This window comes from Pipistrellus kuhlii, unplaced genomic scaffold, assembly GCF_014108245.1.
Source record: "Pipistrellus kuhlii isolate mPipKuh1 unplaced genomic scaffold, mPipKuh1.p scaffold_m20_p_1, whole genome shotgun sequence".
NCBI classification, from domain to species: domain Eukaryota; kingdom Metazoa; phylum Chordata; class Mammalia; order Chiroptera; family Vespertilionidae; genus Pipistrellus; species Pipistrellus kuhlii.
The window spans coordinates 121,482,182-121,490,532 of NW_023425404.1; the positions used below are offsets into that span (position 1 = coordinate 121,482,182).

General features: G+C 35.3%; 1 long non-coding RNA gene across 1 annotated transcript in view; it reads right to left on the reverse strand.

Annotated features, from left to right (window-relative positions):
• Window positions 1–5,013: 5,013 nt before the first annotated feature.
• Window positions 5,014–8,351, reverse strand: part of LOC118723790 — a 10,785-nt gene continuing 7,447 nt past the window's right edge. Inside the window, exon 3 of the long non-coding RNA XR_004989375.1 lies at window positions 5,014–5,025. This is a non-coding gene — a long non-coding RNA (uncharacterized LOC118723790). The remainder of the gene's footprint in view (window positions 5,026–8,351) is intronic.

The window sequence follows — 8,351 nt, forward strand, 5'->3', positions numbered from 1 at the left end:
CTTCCTCTCTGTAAAAAATCAATAAAATATGTTTTTTTTTAAAAAAGAGTCAAAGCATTAAAACAAATACAGCAGGATTCATTTAGATTAGTAAACAGGTTGTGCAATGCTGAAATGATTCTAAAGTATGCAAGGTATAGATTATCCATTTCCTTGAAAAAGAGATATCTCTTGAATTTGGGGAGAAGGGTTATTTTTTTTTTTTTTTGAATTTAGGAGTTGTCAAATTTAATTTGCCTCTAAATAATCATGTGCTTTAATTTAATTCATGGATGACTCTGAGTAACTGGGAACTCAAATTATCTTAGTTACAAACCATTCCCTCCTTATTTCTCAGATATCAGTAAAGCCCACAAAATGTTAAGAAAACTTGAACTATTCTATTCTATTCTATTCTATTCTATTCTATTCTATTCTATTCTATTCAAAATGCACAAGTGTTTGCAAATTAGCTTAGTTACTAATAGGCCAGTGTAGTGTGTCTCAAGATTGCCCAGTGCCAACCAGCATTCTTTTCCTAAACATGAAATGGGGCAGAGAAGCCAGAGTTCTCTAGGCTCACCTACTAGGAAAAGTCAGAAACTACAGTAGCTATTCCTTCTTTTTGAATTGGCATCATAGAATGCAGGAGGGCAAAATACATAATACAGGGCATACTGTTATCTCAGAATGTGATCATCACTGAGTCTTTAAAAGTCAGGCAAGCAAAAAAATCTAGAGGCTAGGTTCTGGCAAAGAGAACCAAAAGAAGTGTGTACAATGTAAAATATGCAGTTGTTTAAAATTGTAGTTATTGCTGGAAACATTCAGAAGTGTGGCTTGTGTGGTTCTGACTAAGGGGTAGTTTCTCAGGATCTGGAAAGAACAAGACACCAAATGTATTAAGAGACAGGTGTTCTTAGGCACGCTATCAGACAGATACTCAAGAACAGGGACAAGAATAGATTCTTGCTTAAACTGAAGTGATTCAAGTTGAAGAATTCTACTCTAGAAATGCCAAAATAAAAATTGAAGTCAGCTTTGGCTGGGAAGCACTGAAGGATCCCACTGGGAATTGAATCCTGTGACAGAACTAAATCTGAAAACTTAGTGATTATGATAAGGCCTCAAAAACAATGATAAAAGAAGGAAGTAGAGGAGAAGGGAGAAGGAAGAGGATGATGGAGTAGAATAGAATGAGAAAGGGGGAAATATTTTGTGATCCTTTATTCTGAACTAGGAAATGTTTAAGCATTTTACCTGCATTCACTTGTTGACTCCTCACAATTCTATTGTAGTGAGTTGAATGGTGGACCTTTGAAAGCTATGTTCCTTATCCCTAAACAGTGAATGTTTTTTATTTTGGGAAAAAGGTCTTTACATATGTAATTTAGTTAAGGATATTGAGGAAAACAAATTGTGCAGTGGGTCCTAGGTCATTTAAGGGAGATACAGAAAAGACAGAGAGAAGAGGAGGAGAAAGTATAACACTGGAGGTGGAGATTGGACTGATGCAGCCATAAGCCAAGCCGTGTCAACAACTACCAGACGAGTAACGTAACAGAATCTCCCCTAGAGCACCTAGAGGAAGTATACAACTTCTGATGCCTGGATTTTCAACCTTTTGCCTTGATGACTGTGAAAAGTTGAATTTCTATAGTTTTAAGCAGAAATTTGTTACAGTGAATGCAGAAAAGTAATAAACCCAGGAATTACATTCCACCATTGTTCATAATTGGTAGATGAGGAAGCTATGCCTCAGAAAGTATGAGAGAGATGCTCAAGATTAGCTGGTTATCCAGTGGCTGGGCAAGTACTGGAATCCAAGCATTCTAGCTTTAGAGCTCATGTCCTTCCATCCCTATACTGCATCATCCATTTATAAAACTATGAGAATTACTCAGTACATGATCAATAAGGAGGCTGAAGCTGCTTTCTAGCTTTCATCAAAGGTCATAAAACAGTGATGGTTGGAACTTGCAAGTTGTAGTGTAGTTACTAGCTATGGAAAACTGGGGAGATAGAAGATGAGAAAATAATGTAGAGGATATAACTGCTCTAATAATTAAAAATCTGTTATGTGCTCTTATTGGGCTCACATAATCAACAGAGAGGAGATTTAAAACCATTAAGCATAGTTTTTAAAATATAATGCAAAGCCAGGGAATAATCAAAATATTAATTTAATGGAAAGTTATTAAATATCATTAACAAATGTAGAGATTTATGATCTCCTTTGTTTTTTAAAAAAAGCAAGCAAATGTTTCCTTAACATTACTAAATAGGCTCAGGAAGGGTTAAAAATACCTGTGTTATTAAAATAAAGATTAAAAATAAGATATTTCAGTAGAACTTAAACAATTGGTTCTGAATTTATGGACCACAAAAAGCACAGATCTAAAGGTCTGATTCTAAGATTCAGGAGTCAATAAATGAAGTACAGAGTGAAGTTACGAAATGTATGTGCAACCTAGCTTTCATCGGGGTTACCTGGTCTCTTGAAAATTTGTTTTCCTCTCCTTTATCTTTCAAAATTCTCTATACCACTTAATTTACCACTTAATCTCTACATTTTTGCATATGAGCTGGGGGAATGGGCAATGGTTAATAGTAAATATTTAACAACCATCTTTCCACAAAAATACCTTATTTTATAGCACTTACCAGTGTCTATGATGTACTTGTATCATGGTCAATTTCAAGCTACCAGAATGCCATCACTAAATCTGGAGAAGTGAAGAGATATACAGTCACACACCATTATGCTGTATTTCTACCATACTGATGGCAGTGAACACAAAGAACATCAAGTACTATTAATAGGTAATAGAATGATTAGAAGATGATGTTTTGAGTATTTAATACTTCTGTCTTTAATACAATTTATTTAGTTATGTTTGTCACTTACTTTTTAATAATGGCTATATTTAACAAATATCTCTGAAAATTTAGTAATTAATTTTCTTGAACCAATGCAACCTGGCTCTGGCACACATTGGGACTAGGATATGTGTTTCTAATAATCTGTCTTTAAATTCCTATTTCTGCTTGACTTAGATTTTGGAGTAGTTCACCATTTCATGCCTACTGGCCCTGTGTAACCTCACTCAAAGCCCATTCTGAACATTACTACTTCAAGTCTTTATTCTCTAAAATAAGATTAATAAATACTATATGATTAATAGGTATTTATAAATATTTGGTCATGATTGGGGGTTTTATATTAGGATAATTTATACAACTAAAATTTAATGTTAAAATATTTTTAGTCATAAAAGTTATGTAACTAGCCTGAACTATGTAATTTATCTCTAAGGATCTATCTCTATAGACTTTTCCTTTCTTCTCCTTGATTTGTAGACCACTTCCCTCTTTCCTTTTGTTTATTCCTAACTAAAAATCCTATTAATTTATTATACAAGGTATATTTGTTAGCACTCTTACCTAGTCACTTTTCAAGACATGCCCCACAAGCCTCAACATTTTATATCTGAAGAAATTTATCAAGGTATTGTTTTAACATAAGTAGTTCTCAGTCTAAGAGGAATCCTAGAGCTATTTGGTAAATTAATATTACTGATGCTTGCTACATCAATAAGCAAGAGTAAGAACCACTTTATCATTAGGAACCACGATGAGGTGGGTCCTTAGAGACCTTGATGGTCACAACAACAGAAAAGATATCCATAATTGACAGATGCCAGAGAAAATCAGCAGAAGGAAGGCAGAGTAGAAAGTGGTTGAGGTCACACCGTAATTGGAAGTCCACAGGGCACCCTCAGATGGAGACAAGATTCTCACTCAGGAAAGTACATCTAATATGTTTCCTGTTTCATCACAAAATAAGTGCAACCCAGTCTACAGAGATACAAAAATTAGATTGTAGAAAACTGGCCGTTAAAAAGAGAAATGGTAATCTGTCTCTACATGCTCATTATATGCTTCTGGACCAAGCAATGTTATTATTTAATGTCACCCATACTATTCAGCATAAATTGTTTAATAACTATAGACTTTCATTTATGAATAAAGTAGCTCAATCAAACATTCAGTATACCTGTGGACACCACAAAGGTGCTGCATTGCCCAACTTCAGGCAATGCTATTTATCCAGAGTCAATATGAATGACAGTTCTGGGCATGCTGCCATTCTTCATATTAGAAAGTTATCAAACCCTAAATTAACAACATGTGTACTCTCTATTGCCTTAACTATAATATATAACTAAGTCTCTGTGACATAAATAGTAATAGTTCTGAGTCAGAGAGTATAAGAAACATAGAGTAATCCTATACTATGTGAAAGTAGCCCATCATTTTAAATTTGCCCCAAATTCTTGTTTTCCCCATTCTAATGTCAACACATGTATCTTATGTCATTGAGATAATTCCAATTTTATATAAAATAAATTAGTAGTCCTTGCAACATGAATGTATATTTCTGTAATCACAGGGTATTACAGAATACTAGTATAAGCACATTACCTGACTTCTGTGAAAATAATCCTGTCTTATTGCATTTCATATAAGAGAAGAACATGCTATATTAGACATGGCATAATAGGCATATTAGTTTGAAATCCATTTCAGGTAAAATATCCATTTTACTAAGCTTTGTTGGATATCAGAACTGCAACAGTGCAGCCAAACATCAAAATAAAAGTTTGTTTCTAAGGAATACTCAGGGAGACTCTATTAGGTCTTTTCTTAGTTGTTTACATAGAACAGATGTTTAATGCACATTCCTTTTACAAATAATATACCTCTCTTTTGCTTTTTATGCCAAGAGGGGCATATTGTGGACTTATCGACTATATTTCCTAGGAGTGAAATGTATTTGTACCTGTATGGACCTAATTTTCTCTATTTGCATTTGAATGTGGCATAAAAGATTCTTAATGACATTCAATGGTATCTAAAATGCACTCTTGGTGGTAAGTGTGCTTCTTAAATGTGCCCATTATTTAAATTTGTTCTTATAAAGCATGTTTCCTATATTTGGCTCTAGGTTGTGATCTTTTTAAAGGTAGGAGTGCATCTATTTTTCTTTGTATGTAATCAGATATAGACATTTAATAGATGTTCATAAATATGTGTTAAATGGACAGGATTGCAATAAATCTAAACATGAGCCCAAATGACAGAGCTATTTAGTAGAAAACTGAAAAATCAGATAGGACTGCAAAGTCAAAGTCAACAGCTGAATGTGAGAAAGTTGGTAGAGAGGAAAAAAAATAAGAGAATGCAGCAGTGGGGTTTGGAGAGAAAACCTTGAAGCAGACAGGTGGTTAAGTGGAGCAACATTAGTAAATGCAATGATGGAGATGAGCTGGATTCCATAATTTTCCCCCTAGGGCTGATCTTTTCATAATTTTATTTCTCCTCAGACCTGCTTGTAACAATATTATGTGCTCTGAGAATTTTACCTTGAATTTTGTGGATGCCATTTGCTTAATATCACACATTTATTTCCTCTTACTCAATTTCTTTTTACACTGTATCTCCTGATTATCCCAGAACTCTCACATAAATCAAGTGAAAATGAAAGTATCATTGCAGAAACCACAAATGCTCTTCCCATAGGTAGTACTCTGTTGCAAAAGAAAAAACAATGAAATAAAAAAAATAAAAAATAAATAAAATTAAGTAAAATAAAAGGGAGGAAGAAATGAAGGAAGGGAGGAAAGGGAAGAAGGAAGGAAGGGAAGTAGGGGAGAAAGAGAGAGGGAGGAAAAGAAAATAAGTATTTATATTTTCTTTCTGTTAAAAGACAAAGTGTAGGGAAAAGTCTGAATTTAAAGACTTACATATATTTTATTGTGAAAACACATCCTATATAACAGAGGTAATATGCAAATTGACAATCACTCCTACACAAGATGGCTGCCCCCATGTAGTCAAAGATGGCTGACACAAGATGGTCAGTAGAGAGGCAGCTGTGGGAGATCAGGCCACAGGGGAGGGCAGTTAGAGGTGACCAGGCCTGCAGGGGAGAGCAGTTGGGAGTGACCAGGCCTGTAGGGGAGGACATTTGCGGGTGACCAGGCTGGCAGGGGATAGCAGTTAGGGGCAATCGGGCCAGCAGGGGAGCAGTTAGGCGTCAATCAGGCTGGCAGGGAAGTGGTTAGGGGTGATCAGGCTGGCAGGCAGAAGTGGTTAGGGACAATCAAGCAGGCAAGCAGGTAGACAAGCAGATGGGAGCCAGCAGTCCTGGATTGTGGGAAAGATGTCCAACTGTCCATTGCCGAAATGGGCAGTAAGACATACCTCGAGGGGTCCCAGATTGGAGAGGGTGTAGTCTAGGCTGAGGGGCCCACCCCCACCATGCATGAATTTTGTGCACTGGGCCTCTATTATAAATATAACTTTATACATGGAAATAATATAAGAAAAATTCACATTTGGTTTCTGCTTAATGGTCAGAAATTTGTGAACACATTAATTCAATAAAAGTTTTATTGAATCTTATAATATGCCATCTCTTTATAAATATGATGCTATTAATTTTTTGCTCAGACACAATGCCCATAGTTTAGGTGACTAAAAATTGATGGGTACTTATAGAATTAAGTCTAAATTAATTGTCATGCATTGTAGAAACATGGGTAGTTGAGCAAAAGATTGTTAAATTCCCAAATATCTTGCCTATCTTAAATGTAAGCAAATAAGTTTTATATCTTTAACTAGAGGACTATTGGATTGGGTAGAAACCACCTCTCCAACATTCCTGAGGGGTCCCAGATTGTGTGAGGATGCAGGCCGGGCTGAGGGTACCCCACCGGTGCACTATAAGGGTTGGGGAGGGATGCAGGTTAGTCAGCCAGGGAGAGCCAGCGGGAGGGCTCCAGGGCATGTCCGGCCTGTCTCATTCAGTACCAATTGGCTGGATCCCAGCAGCAGGCTAACATACCGGTTGGAGCGTCTGCCCTCTGGTGGTCAGTGCATATCATAGCAAATGGTTGAGCAACCTTAACATATCATTAGCATATTATGCTTTGATTGGTTGAATGGCTGACCAGTTGACTGGACACTTAGCATATTAAGCTTTTATTATATAGGATTATATAGTACTGATTTTTTAATTGCAATTATAGTTCATGGCATATATTCAGTAACTTTTTCTTTTTAATTATAAAAATAGAATTACAGAATAGCTCTTGAGACTTCATCTTAAATATCACTTTCATCCATAGTATGTAGTCCAAGCATGTCAAACTCGTGGCCTGCATGCCTCATTTATTTGGCTTGTGCCATCCTTTGAGTTTGACATGCTTGATGTATTCCATTCAGTAACCATATATTCACATTTAAATTTGGGAAGGAAGCTTAGCATGAGAGGTACAGAGATGAGAGATGTGGTTCCTGACTTGCATTAACCTACACTCTAATGAGAAAAATGAAGGAACAAAAACGAAGATCATAGCCTAAAGAAATTAGGGAAGATTTCCTGGGAAGAGAACTTGACTTTTCAGCTGTAAGAAGTGTAATTAGCCAATTTCTTCTAGCCACAATGTCTATTTAATTTTTATTGTATTTATTGGGGTGACATTGGCTAATACATTTTTATAGTTTTTAAGTGTGCAATTCTATAACACACCATCTGTATATTGTATTATGTGTTCAACACCAAAATCAAGTTTTTTTTTCCTATCCCCTTTATCCTCATTTACTCTTTTCTACCTGCCTTCACCCCACTTTCCCTCTAGTAATCACCAAACTATCATCTGTGTCTATGAGGTTTTTATTTTCATGGTCTATTATAGTGTTTGAATTGAGATCACGCTTAACCCTGAATAGCCCCAGCCAGAGATTGATATGGCTATAGCTCTAGGCTTTGGTTATTTTTGCCCAACACAGAATTCTTCTTATAGACAGTCCCTAGTGCTGAGTTCCTTGTGGGGTAGACTTTGATTTTTTAAGTATGAGATAACATTTCACTTTGTTTTGATTTGCATTACCTTGATAATTAATGATATTGTGTGCATTTTATGTATCTGATGGCCATCTATATGTTTTCTTTGGAAAAAAATATCTATTCAGATCTTTTGACCATTTTTAATTAGATAGTTTTATTTTTTTTCTATCAAGTTGTGTGAGGTTTTTTAGAAATATGCTTTGTATATTAAGCCCTTACTAAACATGTGATTTTCAAATATTTTCTTCTATTTAATAGGTTGCCTTTTTATTTTATTGATATTTCCTTTGAAGTATAGAAGCTTTTAAGTTTTATGTAGTTCTAACTTGATAATTTTTGCCTTTGTTGGCTTTGCTTTTGGTGTCAAAACCAAAAATAAATCATCACCAAGACCAATGTCAAAGAACTTAATGCCTGTATTTTCATCTAGGTACTTAACATTTTTTTTTTTTAATTT